Genomic DNA, 27288 nt, shown 5'->3' on the forward strand with positions numbered 1-27288 from the left:
ACAGCTGCAAAATCCATAGCATCTACAAGGTCTGAAAACAGTATTCCCTGTTTCCTGATTTCAGGACGTAAATCAAAAGACCCACGCTAGAGTGCAGTTGGATAATACTGCTGGGGAACAAATTACAAACTTAGTGACTTTTTAGGTAATAAACTTTATTTCTTATCTGTTTCCTTGGTTCAGCTGGTGCTCAAAAGGCTGAAGTCAAGGGGTTCTTATCTGGATCAGCGTAGTTGAGGGGAGCAGACGGTTCAAGTCCTCTTCCAAGCTTGGCATAGTTGGCAGAATTCAAATCCTTGTACTCAAAAGAAACCAAAGCTCCAGCTCACACAGTTGTTGCTCTTCACAGATGATCAGAACAGGGAGCGAGGAGAGGGTGTTTGCTTCTTGGGGTGAGACAGCCAGAAGTGTGGACTATTGCTTCTACTCTCAACTCTAGACTAGCTTCCCAAGAATCCACCTGAGCAGAATAGGACCACCACAATAATCTCTTACAGTATGAAGCCAGCCTTTTGTTTCATGAGTTCTGCACCTACAGATTCAACCAAATGTGGAAATATTCAGAAAAAGATTTGCATCTCTACTGAACATAAAGATTTTTTCTTGTTATTTCTTAAATGATACAATATAATAACTATCTATATAGCATTTTTATTTGATTAGGTATCATAAGTAGTCTAGATATTATTTTAAATAATAAGAGTTGGGTGTGTGAATGTACATCTGCAATATCAACACTTACAGAAAGAAGCAAAAGGATCATAAGTTTGAGGTCAATTTCAGCTATAGAGTAGTACCCTGTCTCAAAAATAACTGAATTAATAAATAGAAAATGCATATAGGCTATTTCTAAAAGTTATATCACTTTACATAAGGGACTTAAGATTCCATGAATTGTGGAATTATTCCCAAATGAAGCCCAAACATTATGCAAAGGGATAGTATGATGAACCACAATTACATCTTTATAACCCTTTCACTTTTACCATATAATAATATTAAAGGGGTGACATTCATTGCTTTTGCTCAGTAGAGGTCATAGGGCCATCTCAGAATATGACTGCTACAGTTGGAAATGTACATATGTTATAACTCAGAATGTCTACTTCTAAGAATAGGCCTCCAAATAATTCTTTCATGTAGACATAAAGAAATTGGTATAAAGCTCTCTGCAGAACAATTATTTCTAATTTGGAAGAAATAGGAACAACTAAATGTATACAGTCATAATAGTTAAGAACATTTTGACATATGTGTGGAGCACAGTACGCCTGGTGTTTAAAAAGAATGGACTGGCTCTACTCACATTCACTGATGAAGTTCAGGGCATAAAGCTGAGTCACAAAGAGCAGGATGCAAAGCAACAACTTTCTACAGCATCCATCCTTCACCTGTTCAACAGATGTTCCTCGAGTACTTACCATGAGCTTTGTATTCTAGATGATAAATACAGCTAGGAACCTAGCAGCCTGTGTTAGTGATGCGCAAATGTTGTCTCCAAGTTTTATCATGTTGATGCATGCAAAAACAGTGGAGAGCCCAGGATATATAACAAAAGATATATATTTTAAAAAGATGAGAAAAGAAAGGGTGGATGGAAAGAAAGAGAAGAGAGAAGGAAGGAAGAGAATAAGAGAGGAAAGGAGTGAGCTACTAAAATCCTCCTGCCTTCATCAACTGACTATCTGTGTGGGAACAGGTTTTCTTCATATATGCTGTCCCTCAGTACCTTCTGAGTAATGATTACAGGAACCCAGTGCCTGAAACACAGATGGTCACGTTCCATATCACATGCTGGAGTATTTGTATATATCTTATGCACATCCTGTATAATTTAAAACACTTTTAGAATTTGCATGCTACCTAATGCAATGTAAGTAGAGGAATAAATATCATGTCCTATCGCTCAGGGAATAACGTAAGGAAATTAGTCTGTACATGTTCAATACAGATGGCTAGAGCCAGGAAGGTGGAACCCAAAAATATAGAAGGCCTCAATCAAAATGGGTGGGAAAGGACTGAAGACCAAAGTGGATATAGAAATGTAATTTGGTTATGTTTATTTTATGTAGATACAAATTTGCACTTTCTCATTTGAGAAAAGCATATTTAGCACAAAGATTTTACAGTCTTCTGAGAAAATTTGATTTAGGAGTTTACTATGTGGAGTGAGCCTACAGCTCTGATTTCTCCAAGCTTTAACAAGGGCTATACTTAGGGGAAAGTTTTGTGGATGAGAAATGACTGTTAAGACTCCTACAGGTGAGTGAGGATAGCATTTCTTTTTAGGGGGGAATTAAAGCAAACTCTCATTGTTTTCTCTGAGACACAATGTTGTGGTTTAGGGAGGGAGAGGGTGTGTCCAACCCTTCATAAGCTCCATTCTGTGCAAATAACTCTCCAGAAGTGGGGACCTGGCTGAGAGGATGTCGGGTCTGTGCTTAGGATGGTGGGTATGAAAAAGAATGCGAGATATTGGCAAGTAATTGGCAAACAAGTTCAAGTCAAGAGCTATGAGCGAGTGGGAGCCATGTGTGCCGCAGCAGGGCAGTTGTGAAGAAGAGGTCTCAAGATGAGGATTCACCCATCTTTCCTGTATTCACTTTCTGTTTCTCAGAGCCCTCCTCCGAAGAGCACAGTGGTCAAGGCCCATAATCCTAGCTCTGGAGAAGCCCATGCAGGAGCATCAACTAAAGGCCAACCTGCACTGCAAGCCAGGCCCTGCCTCAAAAACACCCCAAAAAAAGTAAAATGAGGTGATAGTACCAATTCTATCTCTTCAAAATGAGGTGATAAACCAATTCTATCTTTAGAAAAACTTTTGCTGGTGACAAGTTTCTTAAGCATATGATGAGATAATTTTTGACTTGGAGACGGAAATGCTTTAAAAACAGACCAAAAATATGATGACTGATGTCACCACAATCAATATGAAAAGCTGGAGAAACAATAAGCATCCCTCTTGTTCTGTGTCTTCCGATCTCTGTCAGACAGACTTGCCCATGATAAATATTTATCAGAGGATTCATGAGGTGAAAATGCATAAATCTCCTCCATAGAACCACTTACAAATGTCTGTGTGGGTTTCCAGAAGGCTTGAGCCACTTCCGTTTGTATTCACGGTGCTTGAGGACAGTCATCAGTTCTTCCCGCAGATCTCCCATTACCGGAACACAGCTGCTCCTGACACACCCTGTTGGTCTGATTTAAGGCTTTCTCCCTTACGTTTGTGCTTCGGACTTATGGCAGCCTGAATCATAAACATTTTTTCATTAGATGTGAGTTCAATGGGGTGTGAGTCCTGAAAAGCACTCTGCCGAATTCTACAAATCCTTCTTGAGTGTACTCTTTGGTCATAAGAGTCTTACACTATAACTTTTTAATTTTTGAACCAAATTAAGAAATAATTTAATATCTAATGTTGCATAGGCAGAGAATATTAATTATTTTTATTATCATGCCAGGTTTTTTGACACAGGGTCTCACTCTGTAGCCCAATGTAATATAAATTATATTGGTAAAGTGTCAAGTGCTGTTGGCGCCTGTTGACAGCTATCCGAGAAGATAGGCTACCTTGTCTAAGACTCAAGCATTTCAAATGCCCTTTAAGACTCTATCCCGGGTCCCACTGGCTCTCTGGTTCTTTTAATAGGAAGAATTGAAAACAGTTGACAACTAAGAAGGATATTGAAAACCTTGCAGCTGGAGAACAGCTGTAAGATAAACTATCTCCAACAGAGGTTAGTGCTGTTTCTCCTGTGATACACAACACCTTAAATGGGGATAAGAAGCCTGAAGCTATGGGAAGTCCTGTCTACAGACAAGACTCTGCCTAGGTCTCTCTCACTTGGAAATTCCAGTATCGCCATTTCAACAAGGCTCTCCGGCCAGTTCCTGATGGGTGTCATAAGTGACCAACCTGATGATGCTCTCTTGTATGATACTTGGGTTTGCCCCTTTACTTTTGTTTACTACATATTATTCATTTGGAACAACCATAATATGGACAATTCTCCAGACAGAACACCCTGGTGACCCAGAACTCATCATGTAGCCTAGCCTAGCCTCAAACTCATGGTGATCATTTATTCTCAGTTTCCCAAGTGCTGAAATTGAAGGCATGAGATATCATGCTAAGCTCTTCTTATGGTGTTTTATGTATTTAAGAGATAGAGAAGGATCATCTGATACATATATAATATATAATATAAAATGATCAAATAGAATTTGCATCTCTTTAAACATTATTTTGTGTAGCAAACTGTTATAGACTACGGTCACCCTACAGTTCCATGGTTCACTAAAACCATTTCCATCTAACTGTACTTGATATCCTTTTATCTAGCCTCTCTGTTCTCCTCCTCCCCTACCCAGCCTATTGTGATCTTGTCTCTTTTATCCACTTCAGTGAGATAACCTTTTTAACTGCCACAAATGAATGACAGTGTGGTATTTGTCCTTCTGTGTCTTGCTTACTTTTCTTTTTATTTTTCTTTTGCCAATGAAAACGGTCTCTTAAATTTGTCTTTTATTTTTGAGATTATGATATAATTACATCATTCTCCCTTCCCTTTCCTCCCTCCAATCCCTCTCTTATACCCCTACTTGCTTTTCTGCCAATTAAAAACCTTTTTCATGAACTGTTATTACATATATATGCTACTGTTGCTATATATGTATTCTTAGACATATAAAGTTCAACCACTCTATCTATGGAAGGGTATTCATATGCCTGTTTTCAGGACTGACACTCTGGTATTGGGTAGGCTTTTATTAGGGGTGAGGAAACACTCACAGCAAGCACACAGGGAGAAAGACCCTCAGACACAGCACAGTGGGGACTCTGCTGAGCCCAGCTTCTCCTTGAGGGTATTTTAAAGTCTGAAGAGTCTTCCTCATTTATTTGAGGTCAGTTTGAAGAATGACAGGATGACTGATTGACCCACAACCGTCGTGTAACATATGCTGATGAGATCTTGAACTCGTTGAGCTAGTCCATCAGCTGCAAGGCTGCTGGAGGAAGGAAAAATCGGCAAGGCCTTTGTTGGTGGAGGCTGCTCGTTTGGTTCCTGGCTGCCCAGACCCAAATAATCACTCAGAAACATTTGGCCAATTAGCTTATTCATATTCCTAGCCAACTCTTAGATCTTAAATCAACCCATCTCTATTAATCTGTGCACCACCATGAGGTTGTGGCCTACTGGCAAGCTTCCAATATCTTTCTCCCACAGTGGCTACATGGCATATAATTTTTAAAAAAATGCAGCTTCTTTAAGAAACAGTGTCTTCCTGGTTTGTGCTAGTTGCATGTACAGCTCTGGCTCCTTCAGGAAGCCAAGCAGTTAAATGGGGTCTGTGAGCAGGCAGAGAGCTACAGCTTGCTTAATGGCAACATAGACCCACTGTGTGCCTGGAAATGGGTCTATGAACACAGCTCATAGAGCTGGCACTGAACGGACCTCCCCCATGTTGGACTGGGTGGAGCCAAAAGGCAAAGCAGTCTTAGTCCTAGCCACATCACTTAGCACTTTAAGAAGCCCTCCTGGACAGAAAAGGATTTCAGATACACAATAGGACAGATTCAGACATAAACGACTTTTAAACAAGGCACAGTGTGTTTAAAAAATGTATGTAGGCTTGGGAGAGAGAAGAAAAAGAGTATAGTTATAAAAAGAGGTAAATCATCTTAAAAAATAAAACAAACTCTTTAAAGAGATACAATACAGTTAGTCATAAATTAAAGGAGTAAAGAAAAATAAGTCACATAAAGATGGAAATTACACAGCATCTGGATTATGTATATCATCATGTTTTCTTTAATTTTCTGTGAAAGAGCTAAGTACAGAGACATTTCATTGTATGGGCTGCTAAGCTAAACCAACATATTTTAAAGGTATCTTGACTTCAAATTCTGGATCTAAGGGTATGTTGCTTTGATAAAGAGGTTCTGCTTTTGTTTCCACAGAGGATAAGAACCTGTAAATTCCTTCTAGGCTAATGTGGTTTGATAGAACAAGACCCCTGAAAGTTTTCCATGAACCCTAGAAATGCTTCATCCAATAAACACAAGGAATCAGTTTGGAGAGAACTATGTCCATATTCCCAAAATTTTCTGCTTTTGATTAAGGTATTGTGTTTGTGCAGCTCATTTAAGAACATAATGTATAATTAAGAAATACAAGTTAATAGGTAGTCATTTATAATGTTAGTTAGGTTTTCTAGATGTACAGAGATATATTTCAGATGGATAGGTATTCTCCAATACTTTCAAACACTAACAGAATATGGCATTTAAAATGTTTTAAAATTTTAAAACTTTTCATGACAATGAGACACATCTGCTTCTGGCAGCACCAGTTGAATTCAATCAGATGATAGGCATCAAAGAAGTTCCTTATGGAGTTGGTTAGCCATTTGAGCAAGAAACTGCTCTTGCCTGGACTGTTTAATGGTATGCTGTATAAACTGGACATGAAGGACGCACACAAAAATGACCACTGAACTTGCCTAAAGAAGGTGAAAAAGTCCTTTAGGGTTCCTGCTTCATGAAAGAGTCTGCCAGACATTCTGCAGGACACAGAAGAAAGTGACTGACAAATTACCAATACAGGTGGAACTGTCTTTGAAATTTCCTGGTTCATGGAAAAGTCTGCCAGATACTATGGGCCTGTAGGCTGAAGGTGGATGCCCCAATTTTACGGAACTTTGGGTGACTGTCAAGGCAGTGAGATGTCTCTGTCAATTCTAGAGTTTTAGAAGTTGCTTACAATGTACTTCCTGTTTACTTAGGTAATATTATATCCTTCTGGGGTCTTTGACAGAGTTGAAGAACAGTTAGTTATTATTATAGTTTTCCTTAATTATGATAAATGAAAAATTAGATATAAAGCTTTAGACTCACAAACACAGAATAGATGATAGGATATTTTTTAATTTGCCAAGTATAAAAGGACTAAATATTGTAACTGTAATTCTTGCTTGATACCTGTTTTGCTATATGTAATTTTACTATGTTAATGTTAAAACCTTCCTTTTTATTTGGACAGAAAAGGAGAAATGGTGTGGGAAGTACTTCTGTATATGTGTTGATGTGGGAGTGATTTCTTTCTGATCTGTTGCTTTCATTGGTTAATTAATAAAGAAATTGCCTAGGCCCATTTGATAGGCCAACCCTTAGGTGGGTGGAGTAAACAGAACAGAATGCTGGGGGAAAGAAGCCTGAGTCAGTTAGTCGCCATGATTCTCCCGCTCCAGACAGATGCAGGTTAAGATCCTCCCTGGTAAGCCACCTCGTGGGCTACACAGATTATTAGAAATGGGTTAGATCAATATGTAAGAGCTAGCCAATAAGAGGCTAGAACTAATGGGCCAGGCAGTGTTTAAAAGAATACAGTTTCCGTGTAATTATTTCGGGTAAAGCTAGCCGGGTGGCGGGACGCAGCCCCGCAGATTATTACTACAATGTGTTGCTTTTATTAGTTAATGAATAAAGAAGCTTCTTTGTCCTGTGATAGGGCAGAATAGAGTTAGGTGGGAAAACTGAACTGAATGTTGGGAGAAAATAGGCAGTCAGTGAGAACCCTGTAACTGCCAGAGGAGACAGATGCTGGAACCTTGCTGGTAGGCCATAACCTGGTGGTGATGCACAGATTAATAGAGATGTGTTAATTTAAGATGTAAGATCTAGCTAGAAATATGCATGAGCTAACAGACCAAGCAGTGTTGCAATTAATACAGTTTCTGTGTGATTATTTATATCTGGATGGCCAGGAAATGAATCAGCAGTCTGCCAACAGGCCTTCATTTTAAACTTGGGTCAAGAGGGGAAGGAAGAAGCTTGCCTGGCTTATAAATGCAAATCCATGCTTAGTCATGAGGAAAAGAGATGGCATTCTAAAATAAAAATGATTAGTATATATCAAGGACTCATGGCACATTTTCTACCTGAGTCACTGCTCTACCACACATATCCAGAAACAATGAGTTAGACAACCCTACACTGGGACCTCCAAGACTGCTGACCAGAATCAAACTTTTCTCATTGTAAGAGAATTACCTCAGGGTTTTTTTTTTACAGCATCAAAAAGCTGATTAGAAGCTTCACCCTAATATCTGATGATATAGAAAATTCAACTCAGCACTCATAACAACAGGAAGAAGAAAGTGGTGACTGTATAAAGCATGAGATACCAATAAATAGAAGACAAAGAAGAGGAACCAAACTTGGAGATGTTGAAATAGCTGAGGAAGGAGAAAGGGGCTGAGAATGTGCAGCTATTTAAAAACATTTCTCCTAAAAATGCATTGTGCCAATGTGGGAAGGGAGCCAATGATTTGGGAACACGAAACTAGGAACTAGAGGGACTTGGTTAAATCAAAGAAGAGTTTTTAAAAAAACTTTTTGAATGTCTTCTTTTAGCATTCTAGGTTAGTGTAGCTCAAGCAGGACATCCAGCATCTGCTCTCCATACACCCAAGAACGTGAGTGAACACTGTTGACACGTACCACTGACATCAGTATCTACACCATCATGGAGGCACTGGGAGGCACTGAACACTGTCCTGCACACTGCATTGTTTCTTCTCTTCAGTTCTGACTCTGGTTCTTAATCCAAGTCAGGAGTAACCAGCTGCTGCATACTTCACATGAGTTATTTCATTCATGTTCTTGTGATACATGTGTGTATATGTGCTATACACTTATATATACACATATTTATGAGTTGAAAGAACTCATAAGTTAATAGAAAAAACCTGAAGCGTCCCACATTTAACCTAAAAGATGAACAATACATGTTCCTTCAGAGATTTCACATCTTACTGGACTTCTTCATGCAGTCCACCCCCGTTGTGTTTATCATTGCCTTGCTATTAGTTATGATTTTAGTAGATTGTCATACTCCTGTATACTAGAAGGTTTCAGTTTAATTGTGTTTATCATTTCCTTGCTATTAGTTATGATTTTAGTAGTATTGTCATATTCCTGTGCACTACAAGGTTTTAGTTTGACCTGTCCATCTCTCCATAGATGATAGCATGCATTTATATTATGTGAAATTTCCTTTTGGAGCATGATATTATTTTTATGAAGCTTGCTCACACTGATGTTTTTGGTTGTTACCCACTGACTTTCATCACTATGAAGTGTTCTATTTGATGAATATACTAGCATGTATTTATCTTTTCTGTTACTGATGATGTTGAGGTTACTGAATAATACCTCTAGGAATATTCGTTACATATATTTCTGTGCACTTTAAAGAGTCATTTGTATTTTCAGGAGATGGTAGATGGTACAAAGACACAGAGAATAAACTGAAGACAGCTGGAGAACAGTCTTGTAAGAGGGGTGTGACAGCAATCTTCAGTTTCAGGAGCAAAGCAGACAGGAAGGAGAGGCAGGCCCAAACACTTTCCTTCAGTCCATTCCAGAAAGATTAGCCTGATTTCAGAGTGGGAGGGCATGCAACTGCAGAGGGCTGGAGCCACTGCACCGTACTTTCAGGAAAAGACATTTTAAAAAGCAGTGTGAGAGGAAGATGTGAGAGACAAAAGCCACATGTGGCAGATGCACAGAAAAAGGAGACACCAAGAAAATGCTTCTTTTCAGTGCACACAAGTCAGCTGTTTGGCTACCCCAGAGGAGAAAAGATGAGCACTGAACACCCTGAGAGCCCAGCGCAAGCATCATGGGACTGCACTCTAAAACCTGGGCTGCCTGTATCTACCTCTAGTTGGCAAGACTTAAAAAACTGAGTCAGAACTGAGATATTTAGCAAGGAAAAAAAATTTGTTTAGCCACAGTGTGAAGTGGAAGACAGACCCAGGCTTTCTCAAACACATTTCACCTCAGGAAGGCCTCCATTTTTGTGTCCTTACCAGACAAAAGGCCACCTAGATGAGTGACTACCACCTGCCATCAGTCTGTTAAGACATGCTGGTGCTTACCAAGCATCTGGGAGCTCTGGAAATGATGCCTAGAGGAGTGGGTTGTGACCCTGTAGGAGTCGCATATCAGATATTTACATTTCAAGTCATAGCAGTAGTGGCAAGAAAATAATTTTGTGGTTGGGATCACCACACCATGAGGAACTGTATTAAAGGGTCACAGCATAAAAACGGTTGAGAACCACTGCCCTAAAGGCCAGCCTGAAAGCAGCACCCACCTTTAGGCTCTGTACCCGGCTCACTTCCTTCACTTTTCTATGTCTCTTATTTAATGCCTAAGGCCAGTTTAGTGGGTCAGCGCTGGCCCCTTCTGTTCCCATTCTCTCTCTTTGTTGTTTCTTTGTCCTTTTTGTAGACTTTCCCAAAGAACAAAGCCTGGCCTGGAGTTTGAGGTTCCTTGGTTTAGCCACCAGAGAATTGGATTCTTCCTCTTTCATTCTTCACTTAGCCAGAACTACCTCATATACTCCCTGTCTCTATTGCCTCCTTCTGCTTACTTTGCCTCCTCTGTATTTTCCTCTGTCATCCTAATATGAATCTCTATTATTACCTGCTTATTGTCTTTCTATCCAAACTCTCAGTAACCATCTTAGTAAACATAACACTGTCACCAGGCATAGTAGCACCCATCTTTAATCCCAGTACTCAGGAGGCAGAGGCAGGCAGATCTTTGTGAGTACAAGGCCAGCCTGGTCCTATAGGGTAAGATCCTATCTCAAGCAAGCAAACAAAAACATTGTACTAGCTACATTCCTATGGTATTGAAGGGAATTATTTCTTAATTGACTATTGCTGTATTTTGATAGGGGGCCTATCCATAGGCTGTGCTTGCTTCTGTAGACAGTTTCCAGCTCTCAGTGTAGTACTAGGCATCATGCCTGATGTCCCAAATGCATGGGCCTCAACCCATGGAGGGTCTAACCATTGGGCTATATCTCATTCAGTGAAAAAAAAACAGCACCTCAAACCTATTGCACTGTTCTACTTAAATGAAGAAGACACACTAAAATAGTACAAGTAACTAAAAAAATAAAACATGAACCAATCCCAGATACATGAACCTCAGAGTAAAAAAAAAAAAAGAAATATAAAAAACCAAGACACTATAAGTCTTTTAAAAATTACTAGTCCCAGAGTAATGGCCTCCAGTGTGAAAGAATTAGAATAAATCTCAAAGAAACATTATATGTTCAAGGAATCAAAGATGGTGTGAGTCAACTTCTAAATTTGTTCAAGAATAAAATAACAAACAGCTGCATGAAACATGATGTCAGTATAGGATATTAAAATGGAATTCATAAATTAAAAAAAATAAAATAAAATGGAATTCAATAAAGAACTGAAAACACTAGGGAGAAAGCTATTCAACTTGAAATACTAGAAATAAATAATTTAGTAAGTGGGGAAAAAACAGTGAGAGGTCTCACCAACAGAGTAGATCAAATGGAGAGCTGAATATAAGGGTGTGAAGAATGATGGATGAAGGAGAACCATTCAGACAATGACAAGGATGAATCAGTAAGAAAAGATAAGCCAATATGAGATGAGAATCACTAAAAGACCAACTCTATAAGCCATGCCTTATAAAAATGAGAAGAATTTCACGCTAAAATCATTAAAAAAATACTGGATAAAATCATAGCAGAAAATTTTCAAAACTAGTGTAAAAATGGCCTTCCATTTTTAATGGGAAACATAAAAGAAATTCTTCAGGTATATTATAGTTGAAACACTGAATATTCAGAATAAAGAAAGCAAATGGAAAACAGCAGGAAAGAAACACCAAGTCATATAAAAGCAAAGCCATAGAAACAGCAGGCCCCTCTATAGAAACTAGTGACGAAGAAAGCATGGAATGCGGCAATTCAGTTGTGGAGATAACTGTTATCCGAGATTACAATATCCACGGATGCTGTCCCTCATGAATGGAAAAGAAAGACAGATTTCCCATGATAAACACAAACTGAAGGATTTCACGGCCACCAAGCAAGTCCTGCCAAAGACATTCAAAGCAATCCTGCATTCGGAAGAGAAAGATAAACACATAAGGCCACTGGAAAGAATAAACAAAAGTAGAACAGAAACTAAACGAAACTGTTAAGAAAATACCGAACACTACACCAGGAGCAAAAGAACAACTATTAAAATATAAAATACCTTTCAACAATAATTGAAAGGTAATGGTCTCACTTTCCTCATCAACAGAGGAAACATAAGCAGATTGAGCTAGAAAATAGCACTTGTCTAGTTATTGCATGAAAGAAGTGATAACCATGAACTTAGGATTAAAGGATGGAAAAATTATTCCAAGCTAATAGAAATGCATCATCTCTCTAGCTCCCAGGGATGACAGGTAAGGGGTCCCTGGAACCTCAGCCCCCAGACCACCCTCCTACTCAACAAACCCACTCCAGATACTAAAGTGCCAATACAGAAAGAAATAAAGAAAGCAAGTCTACCTATTCTAATGTTTGACAAAATAGAACTTAAACCAAAACTACCCACAAGTTCAGGCTGGATTCTCAACCAAAGAACTAAAGATCATGATATCTTAGGTAAATATCAACCAATAGGAAGTTAAAATTTTAAACATTTATGCACAAACATCAGTGTATATTTGACTTCTTTTTTGTGTTTCTTTTTTGTTTGTTTGCTTTTTGAGACAGTGTTTCACTGTATAGCTCTAGTTGTCCTGGAACTCACTTTATAGACTAGACTGACCCTGAACTCACATAGATCTACCTGTCTCTGCCTCCCACGTGCCAGGATTAAAGACTTGCACTGCCACCACCTGGTGTATATTTGACTACATAAAACAAATATGGACTTAACAAAATAGTTAATTTGTTGACTTCAATACCCCACTCTCACCAATAAGCAGGTGATCCACACAAAAAAATATGTCATACACACACATACACACACCTGAGGAGGGGATGGAAAGACTATGGGAGCCAAATGATAGGAAGGGTGCAGTGTGGTATAGGAGGTCCTTTCATTTGTGTGTTGCTTTCATTGGTTAATGAATAAAGAAACTGCCTTGGCCTCGTTGATAGGGCAGAACTTAGGTAGGTGGGGAAGACAGAACTGAATACTGGGAGGAAGAGAGTTGCCATGGAGCTGCCAGAACCAGACATGCTGAATCTTTCCCGGTAAGCCACTGCCATGTGGTGACATAGAGATTAATAAAAATGGGTTAAATCAAGATGTGAGAGTTAGCCAATAAGAGGCTAAAGATAATGGGCCAAGCAGTGACTTAATTAATACAATTTCTGTGTGGTTATTTCAAGGCTAAGCTAGCTGGGTGGCTGGAAAGAACAAGCAGGCCCTATCCTTACAGCAGCAGTGGGCACTGTCTTCTAGATAGAGCGTGACCATTGTAATCATGTATACATAGTAGCTGTGACTGCTTGCGTACAGAGAGAGAGGAGAGAGCCAAAGCAGAAGGACTTCAGAAGAGGAAGGCTGCGTGGAAGGAAGAAAGGGTCCATATAGAGGGAGAAGCTGAGAGCGTAGGAGGGTGATGTGATCACAGTGTGCTGTGTACAGGATGATATTATCAAAAACAAATCATCAAAATCATAAAAAGACTTCAGTGTGTTCAAAGTATCATTGGTAAACGTATGTGTTGTCTAAGCTCACTTGCAAGTTGCCCACCATATTATAACACAAAAAAATCTCCAATCAGTGGTTTGAAAAAGAGAATTGCAAACAGATCTGAAGACTGTTGGGCTCCTGTCATTTCAAGGAGGAACTCTACGTGTGGAATTTTACTTTCCATTTTAAATTAGCTGTCATTTGAAATGAGCACACACCAAATTCAGCATGAAAATAGTTAATTACATATTTTGTGCAATGTGTCCCTTTGACAAGTACTTCCCATTATGTTGCTCAGGGTGAGGATACATCTTCAAAAATAAGGAAAATGAAAGTAATAGATTATAACATGAAATCAAATGAACAAACAAAACCTTTCCCAGACCAAGTGGGTTTTAATAGAAACCAAGGAAGTAGCAGTGCCACAGGCAGACCATTTAGGGTAGATGTGGCCCCAAACTTGCTGGAACTCAGTGCTTCCCTGCACTATTTTTATCTTGCACTTCCCCAAAGCTGTCCTAAACCATGTTCAAAGTCCACATCTATACTCAAAGACCAGCATATGCTCTGGTTATCTGCTGACCTCATTCTTTTATGGGGTCACTCTATACTTCTATGTGGCAGGTAGCACCTGTTTGTTATGCTACAGTATGGTGCGGTAGATCAAGAGATGCCAGAAAGAACTAACTTAAATTTTAAGACGTGTTTCACTTGAAGAACAGAGGTAAAAGTGCCAAAATGACACCATCAGATCTACTTGAACTTGAACATGGTTGCCAAAGTGTTCAGGCTAAGCTTCAACTCCCCCGAGTACCTGACCTGAGTACTTTTTCGCTTTTATTTAGGTTGTACAAGACCAAGGTTTCAAGGTCGTTCCTTAAAAATATTTCTCATTGAAACTTATTTTAAACTTCAAAATGTAGGGGCTTCATTGGGGGGGTCTATGCTAAATAATTATGAATAATATCATCACCAGTTAAAAGGAAGAAGACAAAGTGCCTAGAATCCCCCAAAGGGGCTCTTCCAATGCTGTACCTCTTCTTGTTCCATGAAGTTTCTGAACACGGTGATTCTTTCCGGTGTAGTGTAATTAAGGTGACAAGCTTTGAGATAGTATTCACTTTTTCTCATCACTGTGATGAGACATGAATAAAGACACCATAAGGAAGGAGTGAATTACTTTGGCGCATGGATGGGGAGAGTTCAGTTATGTAGGGATGGTGTGGTGATTGAAGCTCTGCCTGCAGTAGAAGGCTTGCTTACAGCTGATGGATCAGGATGCAGAGAAAGGTAGTGGACATAGGGCTAGGCTGTGAACCCTCAAGGCCTGTCTCCAAAGGCCTTAGTCTTCCAGGCAGACCCCATATCCAAAAGGTTCCATGACTTGCCAAAACAGCACTGCATGCTGGGGACCAAGTGTCCAAGTACATGAGGTAGGGGAACATTTTACATTCATACCATAACAGTAGCCAATGTTTGAATCAGGCCTTTGTCAGACAAACTTCTAGAACACCATGAAGAGCATAAAAACCTATCCACCTAATACAGTTATACAGGTTAAGATAAGCCAGTTTCTGGTACAGACAAACTTGTGAATACATGAACATGAGGCATGTTGTGGGAAGAAATGACATAGCAGTATTTGTCAAGTTGACAGGCACACAAGTAAAAAACAGCCTCAGTAAAAGGGAGGGCAGCTTCATACTAATGGAGGGGATATCTTTGCCCAGCTATAAAGCATCAATTACAATATGATCTATAAATCAGTTTTCACAATAAAATGTAAAATCCTACACAGATGTTAAAGGCAACCAGCTTCTGTATGTGAATTCTGAATTATCAGTTCCTCTGTGTAGTAGGAGAGAGCCCCTTGTTTGTTCCCAGCGGCTTAACCCCGGAATAATCACACAGAAACAATATTATTTAAATCACTGCTTGGCCCATTAGCTCTAGGTTCTTATTGGCTAACTCTTACATCTTAATTTAACCCATCTCCATTAATCTGTGTATCACCACAAGGCTGTGGCCTGCCAGCAAAGTTTCAGCACTTCTGTCCCTTGCAGTGGCTCCATGGCTTCTCTCTTACTCTGCCCTTCTTCCTCCCAGTATTCAGTTTAGTTTTCCCTGCCTAGCTAAAATCTGCCCTGTTATAGGTCCAAAGCAGTTTCATTATTCATTAATGGTAATCACAGCATACAGAGGGAAATCCCACATCACCTCCCCTTTTCTGTTTAAATAAAAAAGTAAGGTTTTCACTTTAACATAGTAAAATTACATATAACAAAACAGGTATCAAGCAAGAATTACAGTTACAATATTTATATCTACTTTATCTTTTATCATATCTAAGGAAAACTGTAATAATAACTATCTATTCTTCAACTCCCTCAAAGACTCCAAAGGGATATAATATTACCTAAATAAACAGGAAGTGCATTGTAAGCAACTTCCAAAACTCTAGAATTGACAGAGACACCTCACTGCCTAGACAGTCACTCCAAAGCCTTTCTGCAATGTTGGGGCACCCATCTTCAGCCTACAGGCCCATAATATCCAGCAGACTTTTCCACAAAGCAGAAAATTTCAAAGACAGTTCCATCTATATTGGCAGTTTGTCAGTCACTTTTTTTCTGTGTCCTGCAGAATGTCTGGCAGACACTTTTATGAAGTAGGAACACCAAAGGATCATCTCACCCTTCAGTCATTTCTCCGCAGGTTCTGCATGTCTAGTTAAGCAGTTCAGGCAAGAGCAGTTTCTTGCCCAAATGGCTAGCCAACTCCATAAGGAGCCTCTTTGATGCCCATCTTCCTTTTGAAGTAACTGGTGCTGCCAGGAGAAGATGTGTCTCTGTCATGAAAAGTCCTAACTTCTTAAAACATTTTAAATGTCATATTTTGTAGTCTTTGAAAGGCTTTAAGAATACCTGTCTATCTGAAATAGATCTCTGTACATATATAAAATCTAATAACATGACTACAAACTTGACCATTATAGATTATTATTTATTAACCTGTATTTCTTAATTATATATTACATTTTAAATGAGCTGCACAAACACAATGCCTTAATCAAGATCAGAAATACATATACATATAACAAACTTGACCTTAACTTTGTATCAATAGACCAAGATCTATTCCAATGCTAAGTATTCATCTCTATAGAATATCCCCCTTTAAATATCAAGAAACATTTAAAAACAATATGGGCATAGTTCTGTCCTGGGTGAAGTAATTTTTGGTGGTGTTCATGGTGATCTTCAGCGGGTATTGTTCCATCAAACCACACCATTCTGGAAGCAATCCATAGGTTCTCATCCTCTGTGGAAACAAAGAAGAACCCCTTTTCCAAAGCAACATATTCTTAGACCCAAATTTGGAAGTCATGATACCTTTATAATATACATGCTGATTTAGCTTAGCAGCCCATACAATGAAGTGTCTCTCTATACTTAGCTCATTCACAGTCAAAAAATTCAAAGATAACACAATAATATACCCAATCCAGACTCTCTGTGAATTTTCCAATTTTACATGGCTTATTTTTCTTAACTCCTCTTTTATCTATGACTGTACTCTGTCTCTTTAAAGACTTTACCGATTTTTAAAGCATTAACCTTGTTTTATGACTCTATATGCTCTTTCTTCCTCTCTTCTAAGCCTTCCTACATTTATCCAACACTATGACTCATCTGGATTTGTCTTTATTGCATATCTGTAATTCTTTACCATCCAGGAACACTTTTTTAAAATGCTAAGCACTTCTTAAAACTTAAACTGTGCCATTACTATGGTATATACAGTACTTTCTGCTTGCCTACCCAGTCCAGCATGGTGCCTCTGAGAGCCATGCACACAGCCCCATTCTCATGCACACAGATGGTCCATGTCGCCATTAAGCAAGCTACAGCGGTCTGCTCACAAACCCCATCCAAATGCTCCATCATCTCCCAAATGAGCCAGAGATCATGCTGGCAGCAAGGCCCAGAAAGCCAGCATTCAAAATAGTCACAGCTGAATCAGGGAAACCTCTCTTAAGCCACCAACAAATAGCAAGAAGTTGTGTTAAACTCTGTATTTCTGTGTCTAAAATTCCTTTTCTCAGATTTTATGTTGATTTTAGTCAACCACGTTGGCACCAATTTATAGTAGGAGAGAGCCACTTATTTGTTCCTGACTGCTTAACCCCAAAATAATCACACAGAAACCATATTATTTAAATCACTGCTGGCACATTAGCTCTATCTTCTTATTGACTAACTCTTACATCTCCATGAACCTGTGTATCACCACAAGGTCATGGCCTACCAGCAAAGTTTCAGCACTTCTGTCTCCAGCAGCTCTATAGCTTCTCTCTGAGTCTTCCCTTCTTCCTCCCAGCATTCAGTTTAGTTTTCCATGCCTAGCTATGTTCTGCCCTGCTACAGGTCCAAGGCAGTTTCTTTATTCATTAATGGTAATCACAGCATACAGAGGGAAATCCCACATCACCTCTGGATGAGGCAGCATCTGTGAACCCTACTCCATCCCTTACAAAGAAAAATCCTGTCTCCCCAAGCCCTTACCCTTAGTCTGCCTACATTTGCAGATTAAGCCTTAAAAGAAATAAAGTTAAATAACATGGGAAGTTTGGGAAGGGGGTTAACCAGTTAAGATTCATGCCCATAGAAGAAATGACACCAGGAAAGGCCACATAAGGATATGGTGGGAAAGAAGCCATCTTCAAGCCAAGAAGAGTGTTGGCACCAGAGCCCAGGTCATTCAGGACCTTAATCATGGGCTCTTGGCCTCAATAACTATAAGGAGAAATTAATGCCTTCAAACTACCTTACCTATGGTGTTTTACTATAACAGACTGGGAGCTTAGTTGACCATTTAAACATATTTGAAAGAACTAGCTTGAAATCAGGGGGAAGGGGGATTAATTGTCTCCTTGAATACTTTTAATTCTTATGTCTAGGGATTGAGCTCCTGTAAATATATAATATGCATGACTTGGCATCCCCAGTGTTTCAACAAGTAATTTACTATGTAATCAATTATAGTTTATATCTCCAACAAAAGACTCTAAGTACTAAGAGTTTGTCAATATTGAAATATACTCCATTGGAAGCCACTTCCTAAAGAGTCAGTTCCTACAGGATTAAATATATAAAATGAGACATTGTACTAGAGCCACTGAGAAACTGGGTGTTGTTGTGGATACCTTTATCCCAGAACTCAAGAGGCAATAGCAGGTGGATCTCCATGATTTCAAATCTGCCCTGGTCTATATAGCTCATCCCAGGCCAGCCAGTGTTACATGGGAAACCCTATCAAAAGAACTAGTAATTATGGTTTAGTAGTTAGCAATCATGACTTCTGAATGAAAATTCCAAGAAGGAACCATACTACAAACTCGTCTTATACTCATGTTTTAAAACATTTCAGCTTCAATGACTTTAGTGTTCAAGGAAGGAGTGTGCTCTTGTGTCCTTGCCAATGTGAGCTGTGGCTGGCAGGTACACTGCCACTTTGTGTAGCTGAGAATAAGTCCCACATAGGGCAAAGGCACCAGCTGCAGCAACTTCTGGTTCACTATTGTGGACCAGAACCTCAGTTCTACCAGCCCCATCTCAAAGCGGCATTTCACAGCCACACATTGGCTCTCTCTTTATGTCCTGCTTATTCAGTGTCTCCAATGAGTGCTTGTTTATGACTGAAACCAAGAAGGAATTTTCACGTGGCTTTGGGGCTGAACATTTCAATTTGATATTTAAAAAAAAAAAAAACATAGTTGATTGTTTTCTGGTCATGAAGGCTCTTCTCACTTCACTTGTTCATTAGCTGGGGTATCAGAGCAGAGGACTAGGTACTTTTGCTAATGTCCTAAGTACTAAGTATAACATTACACAGAATTTGCACAAGAATTCCCCCAAGCAAAGGGCACTGGGCATACATAACCACCATCTTATCCAGGTAAGCTTGAGACTATATTCTCTCCACAGTTCTACACACACTATCATTTTCTGATAATTATATTTTTTAAAAATTGTTGAGTGATTTGATAGAATAGATTCTGTAGGAAGAAAAGATGTGGCAACTCTAACACCCTTTGATACACTACCAGGTAAAGATCACCTTGCAGAAAGGCTAGAAAAAACAGATCAATGCTGTTCCTAAAGCAGGCATGGAACACTGGGCAAGGGAGAAAACATAGCTGTTGGATCTGCAGCCTGGACCCCCATCTGTTGCAAAGATGAGACTAATGTGGCTCAGCAATTAACACTAATCAAAACCCTCTGTCAGCTCCACACTGCAACCCTTCTTGTTGATATAAGAAGCAATGGAAAACCTTTGGGACACTGGCATAGGAAGTCCTTCTGTATATGTGTTGCTTTTACTGGTTGATGAATAAAGAAACTGGCTTGACCTGTTGGACATAATAGAGCTAGGTGGGGAAAACTAAACTGAATGCTGGAAGAAAGAAGGCGGAGTGGAGAGAAGCCATGTAGCCCTGCCTGAGACAGATGCCAGATGGAACCTTGCCGGCAAGCCACAGCCATGTGGCTATACACAGATTAATGAAGATGGGTTAATTTAAGATATAAGAGTAAGCCAGAAATATGCTTAAGTATTGGCCAAACAGTACTGCAAATAATATAGTTTCTGAGTGATATTTTGGGTCAGGGCAGCTGGGAAACAAACTAGTGGCCTCCAACCACAGGACACCAGTGAAACTCATGGAATAAATATGATGTCAATGGGCCTGCTTCCGTGAGCCTCCCAGCCCTCCAGCACAGGTCAGGCTGCTCAGGCCTTAACCAGAGTTCATTATCTGTGATACAGAACTTCTATCCCTGTGCCACAGACACCTAAAACAAGCTGAGTAGTACATGCAGAACATTCAAACTAAGTCTCACTTTGGTTGCAAGAGCTGGTAGGGACTCCAGGGGCATAATTTAAAGCTGTGGCTGGGCACTACTTAGGCAAGTTGTTGACATTAGTGTTTCAGAAGTCCCTCTCCTCAGACTCAGTAGGACTCCCACCAAGCTCAGACCCCAACTCATTGTTGCTTAACTTGAAAGAGAGGTAGAGAAAGCTTCTGCAGTTGTTTTATGGAAAAATTAAGGTTAATCCATATAGTTCCAAGGCATTCAGTGGAGGCCTAAAACCTCAGCTGTTTTTCAGACTTCTACTAGGATATTTTCCTGTGTATCCACACCTCTGAAGTCATCTCTCTGCTGTGAGGTCGGTTCCCTGCAGCACAGTGTAAGGCCAGGGAAGCTCCGAGGGAGTAAGTTTCCTCCACAGAATACCCACTCAGCCTCCAGCAGGGTGACTAATGTTTAGGATATTCTGAAAGTATATAGTCAGGTCTGCCTGGACAGATCCCAGTACTCTTGTTGCCTGATCAACTCCCACTGCATTTGAGAGACACCCCTGTTAGAACTAGGGTATGAACTATCCTAGGAGGGGTGGAAAGACTTGGCTGACCACAGAGTGCAAAACTAAATGTGGCCGCAGAGGCTCCTGACATGGCAAGAAGGGAGAACAGCTCTGGTGAACTGGGGAGGAAGAATGAAGGACCTGGAAATAAACCCACATAGCAGTGGCCGCCCAGTCTTTGGCAAAGGAATGGAAAACATGCATAGGATGAGAAAACAGCCTCTTTGAGAAATGGTGATAAGAAAACTGGATAGCCAGGTGTAGAAGAATTAAATAAGATCTATAACCTCATCTGCACAAACACAGCTTTAAAATGGATCGAAGATCTTAATGTAAAACCCTAAAACTCACAGAAAGAAACACTTCAAGATATCAGCACAGATGAAGACTTGGTGGAAAGGACTCCCATACCACAGGAAAGAATCCGTGATTGACAGATCAGAATGCATGACATCGCAGAGCTCCTGTACCACCCAGGAAACCATCACCAGCCTGAAGAGAGCTACGTGCATATCAGACAGGGAATTAAAATCTAGACTGTTTATAAGATTACAAAAAATAGACACCATGAGGCAAATCATCCGATCAGTGTATGGGAAGAGGAATTGACAGACAGTATCAAAAGGGAAAATGCAAATAGCCAACAAATGTTTGAAAATGCTTGAAACAATCAGTTTCAGAGCAATTGTTCAAAGTCCTATGTCTGAAGTATATGGTGTCTTCAACAATAGGGTTTTCCCATTTGCCTCTAGGAGGAGCCAAGGGCATCAACAATAGCCTTTACTATTTGAGGGTGATTTGGATTCCCTTGACCAACCCCTGGAAGAGAGAGAGGCTTTCCATTAAAACTTACTACTGCTACTTTCCTAACCAGAATAATTTCTATCTGCATTCTAAGAATTTATCCTTATACCCACAGATAAGTGTATGTCTCTCCCCCCCATCAAGAAAAGTTTTTTGCAAATAATGACATCTTGAAATTTGCAGGCAAGTAAATGGATCTACAAAAAACATATTGAGTGAGGTAACCCAGACCCAGAAAGATAAATATAGTATGTACTCATTCATAAATGGCTTTTAGATATAAAGCAAAGAAAAAACAGCCTACAGTCCACAATCCTAGAGAACCTAAACAACAAAGAGGACCCTAAAGAGACATACATGGATCTAATCTACATGGGAAGTAGAAAAAGACAAGATCTCCTGAGTAAATTAGGAGCATAGGGATAACGGGAAAAGGTAGAAAGGGAGAAAGGAGGAAGGGGAGAGGCAGAGAAAAATGTATAGATCAATAAAAATAATTTTAAAATGTTTTGCTTTTGTTTTTCCTGCCATAGATAGAGACTGATACAGAAATCCCAAAGTGGTCAAAATACAAAAAAATAGCAGCAGACTGCCAGGTGCCCAACCCAAATTGATACAACAATGTAACCTGAGACTTGGGGAACATCACATAAGAAGGTGTGCAAAGGTTGTAAAGGCGGAGTACCAGAATATCTTCAGAGATAGTGTCTTAACTATACAACAGGGAAACAGCACTCATGACATAGCAAAGATATGTTTACCCAAATAAGAGCTGAAAAAAAATGGCAATACCATAGAACATGACACATAGATGGGAGAAATCTCACAGGGCTCTACTCCTAGATGAAGAACTATGACATTTGATGACTGCTGAGGGAATAAGAGTCAGTCTTTATCCAGAGATGAGTGCCCTGACAGGTTATCCAACCCCAGTGGCCAACCCTAAACACATATTCTTGATCCTCTCCTCTCAGATTTCTTCTCCTATTTATTCTTTCTGCAATGCATCCCTACCTATCCTTTCTCCTGTCTAGCTATTGGCCATTCATCTCTTTATTAGAACAATCAGGTGTTTTAGACAGGCAAAGTAATACAGCTTTACAGTGTTAACAAATGCAGCATAAAAGAAAGCAAGATGGGCCGGAGTGATTTCTCAGAGGTTAAGAGAACTGACTGCTCTTCCAGAGGACCTGAGTTCAATTCCCAGCAACCACATGGTAGCCCACAGCCATCTACAATGAGATCCAGTGCCCTCTTCTGGCCTGCACACTGTATGCATAATAAATAAATAAATCTTTAGTTTTAAAAAATCTTTAAATAAAGAATGCAACACATCCACGTGGCTCAGTACCTTTTTCAGTGGGGTAGGTCACATCCTGCTTCTTCAGTGATCTGAGCAGGACTGCAAGGGATCTTCCTTCTTCCCAGAATACTCCTGTTCTTATTGCCCCACCTCTACTTCCTATCTAGTTTTCCTGCCTATACTTCCTGCCTGGCTACCAGCCAATCAGCATTTATTTAAAACATGATTGACAGAATACAGACAATTCTGCACCATCTTTGCATCATTAAATTAATGTTCCTTAAGCAAAGAAAAACCAGACTACAGTCCACAACCCCAGAGAACCTAGATAACAAAGAGGACCCTAAGAGAGAGATACATGGCTCTACATAAGAAGGAGAAAAAGACAAGATCTCCTGAGTAAATTGGGAGCATGGGGGTCATGGGAGAAAATAGAAGGCGAGGGGGGAGGAAAGAAAAGGAGGTGGATAAAAATGAATAGCTCAATTAAAACAATTTAAAAACTAATGTTCCACAGCATAAACAGATGTAACACAACTTAATATTCCACAACACTGTATTAATGTACAAAATTCTTAAATAAATAAAAATGTTTTTCATTAAACAAAGCTCTGAGTCCTAAACTCTCAGTAATTTTTTGAGTTATAAAAGTTGACCCAGAAAAGAAGCTTTTCATTAAAAAAAATACAAATCAAAAATAGTCCTTTTAAATAAGTAAAAAATTAAAAGCATCTGTCTGATAAGAAAAGAAAGAAGAACTATCAACAAGCCTAGCTATCAGGGTAATTTAAATTAGAACTACTTTGAAATTCTGTCTTATCCTAGTCAGAATAATCATCACCAAGAAAAAACGGATGCCAGACAGTGGGTGCACAGGTCTTTACTCCCAGCACTCGGGAGGCAAATTTCTGAGTTCAAGGTCAGCCTGGTCTACACAGTGAGTTCTAAGACAGTCAAGGGTACAAAGAGAAACTCTTATCCAAAAAAAATACCAGACAACAAATACTTGTGTGGGTGTGGGGAAGGAATTGTTTACACTGCTAGAGAATGGAGAATCTATGGGAACCAGGACAGAGTTTAAAAAGGGAAACCTGAGTCATAAATACCATATGACCAAGCTTTACAACTTCTCAGTATATTCCCAAATATGTATGTTTGGGAATGATGTACTTCATAGAATTAGTTTAAACAATATATATTATATAATTACATATTTACATAGATAAATATTATTGGTTCAGGTAACCAATGTTGTCATTTAGAAAAATGTGGCATGAGAGAGAAAGAGGACATGTGACAGAGTTCACATGGAGAGGTTTTAATTAAGGGAAAGGGGGTGTAAAAAAGGGGAAGGGGAGAGCGGAGACTGGCCTCTGTGGACAGAGCAGCAGAAGAGAGAGAAGGGGAGAAACAGAGAGGCAGGCAGAAAAGGAGAGAGAGAGAGAGAGAGAGAGAGAGAGAGAGAGAGAGAGAGAGAGAGAGAGAGATGGGAGGTGGGTAGGGCCCTTTTTAAAAGAGAACATGGTGAATGTACACAGAGGTGCTCTTAGTGGCTACAGCTGAGGACATATATCCCGAGGTCAGGCCAGTACAGAGTCTGACTACTAGCATTATATAACATATTATATGTATTATATTAATTATGCATGTACATAAGAGAGACATTTGAACATGTGTAATTATGACTATACCTACTCACAATAACTAAAGAATAGAACAAGACTAGATGTTTAGTTGCTGATCAAAGAATAAAGAAATGTGTTACAGATACAAAACAAAATTTTATTATGGTCTAAAGAAAAATGAAATTTGCAGAAAAATAAATGTAATTGAAAAAACCACTTTGTTAAACAAAATAAGCCACATTCAGGACAAACACTGCAGGTTTCCTCTCATATGCAGATGTAAATGTGTATGTATGTGGAGTGTGTGTGTGTGCATGTGTGTCTGTGTGTGTACATGGAAGAGGAGGAAAGCATAAAGGGGAGATGGTGGGATACATACAACAGGAAAGCAGAAAGACAGACTATCTCAAGGAAATAAGTGTCACACCAAGAGAGGGTGTTGGGGGATAAAACAGTGAGGAAGGGACATAAATATAGTAATCTCTCTCTCTCTCTCTCTCTCTCTCTCTCTCTCTCTCTCTCTCGCACACACACACACACACACACACACACAAATGCCATGATTAAACCCATTACTATCTATCTATGTTATCTTTAAAAATTACTTTAAGACAGAAAAATAAAAATAAAAGTTGTATACAACAAGCATACAGATGACAGGATGCTAAGTGGAGAAAGCTGAAAGTAACCCTTCAAAATCAGGAAGAAGACAAGGGTGCCCAGCACTCCATCCCTCCTTGTTTTGATTTTTCATTTGGGGATAGTGGTCTTTGTCTGTGTTTTTATTCAGTAGAATACTCAACAGCTTAGCTTGAGCAATAGGTCAAGAGAAAGAAATAAAAAGGACACAAGAGGAAGAACTAAAATGATTATTTGTAAATGCCATGATCCTGTACGTTAAAAACCTTTAAGAGTCCACCAGGAAGGAGGACTGAGCCAGCTACCTAGACCAGGGCAGGCCTGAGACAGCAAGCTCTACGGGAGCAGGCAGGGGAGCAACTGTTGAGCTAGTGGGCCAAAGCCAGAGACTGCTGAGGGTCCAGGAATGAATCTGGGACCTAATTAAACTGGGTAAACCTAAGCCAGGACCCCTGTGAGTCTAGGCATGAGTCTGGGACCTCTGAGGAAGTAGGTCTGAGCCAGGACCTCTGTGGGTCTGGGTGTTGGCCTGGGATATCAAAAGGAATAGGCCTGAGCCAGGTCCTCTAGGGGTCTGGGAGCATCTGAGTCTGGGACCTCTGAGGGAGTAGATCAGAACCAGAGATCTTTGCAGGACCAATTCCAAGCCAGTGACCTATGCAGAAGTGGATTCAGACCAGTGATATTTACAGAAACAGGTCTGAGACAACAAACTGCAGAACAAATCCTGGGAGTACTGAGCAACCTTCAGGGACACAGAGTGACCAATGGGTTAACTAGAACTGTGGCATTGATTATACCATGAGGAACAACCATTTGAGCCTTGGATTCACTGGCACCCAGAAAATTAATTACCAGGATCACAGACATCCCCAACCACACCAATTAGAGAAAAAGATGAGTAGACAAAGTAAGAATATGTGCAATGCCATAAAGAACAACATGACACCAGTAAAATCAAGAGACCCTACAACAGCAAGACTTGAACAACCAAATATAGATAAAGCAGGAGAAAATGACCTAAAAAAAACTTCAGGAGAATGTTTGAAACTCTTAAAGAGGAAATGAGAAATTCTCCCAAAGAAATGCAGGGAAAGACAAATAGAAAATTGGAAGACATCAGCAAATCTCTTTAAAAAAAAAAAAAAAAGAAAAAGAAAAAGCAATCAAATATATGAAAGAAACAATTCAAGACTTGAAAACTGAAATATAGGCAATAAAGAAACACAAGCTGAAGGAATTATAGAAAAATAATTCATGAGAAAATAATTAGGAACCACAAATGCAAGCATAAACAGCAGAATATAAGAGATGGAAGAGAGAATCTCAAGCACTGAAGATACAATAGAGGAAATAGACTCATAAATCAAAGAAAATATTAAATCTAACAAAAGCTTAACTCAAAATATCCAAGAAATATGGGACACCATGAAAAGACCAAATGTAAGAATAATAGGGATAGAAGAAGGAGAAGTTCAACTCAAAGGCACAGAGAATATATTTAACAAAATCATAGAAGAAAACTTTTCCAACCTAAAGAAAGATATGCCTATGAGGATACAAGAAGCATACAGAATACAAAACAGACTGGATCAAAAAAAAAAAGTGCCCTCCCCATAATAATCAAAACACTAAACATACAGAATAAAGAAAGAATATTAAGAGCTGAAAAGGAAAAAGGTCAAGTAACATATAAAGGCAGACCTAACAGAATTACACCTGACTTCCCATTGGAGACAATGAAAGCCAGAAGGTCATGGTGAAGCATTATGCAGACATTAAGAGACCATGGATGCCAGCCCAGACTATTATACCCAGCAAAACTTGCAATCACTATAGAAGGGCAAAACAATATATTCCATGACAAAACCAGATTTAACCAATATTTAGCCACAAACTAGCCTACACAAAATACTAGAAGAAAAACTCCAACCCAAGGAAGTT

General features: G+C 39.4%; 1 long non-coding RNA gene across 1 annotated transcript in view; it reads right to left on the reverse strand.

Annotated features, from left to right (window-relative positions):
* Positions 1-218: 218 nt before the first annotated feature.
* Positions 219-27288, reverse strand: part of LOC126507889 (uncharacterized) — a 44668-nt gene continuing 17598 nt past the window's right edge. Inside the window, exons 2-3 of the long non-coding RNA XR_007593655.1 lie at positions 3070-3250; positions 219-532 (exon numbers count right to left, since the gene is read on the reverse strand). This is a non-coding gene — a long non-coding RNA (uncharacterized lncRNA). The remainder of the gene's footprint in view (positions 533-3069; positions 3251-27288) is intronic.

Source organism: Alexandromys fortis, unplaced genomic scaffold (genome assembly GCF_014885135.2).
Source record: "Alexandromys fortis isolate MF-2015 unplaced genomic scaffold, M_Fortis_MF-2015_v1.1 scaffold_54, whole genome shotgun sequence".
NCBI lineage: Eukaryota > Metazoa > Chordata > Mammalia > Rodentia > Cricetidae > Alexandromys > Alexandromys fortis.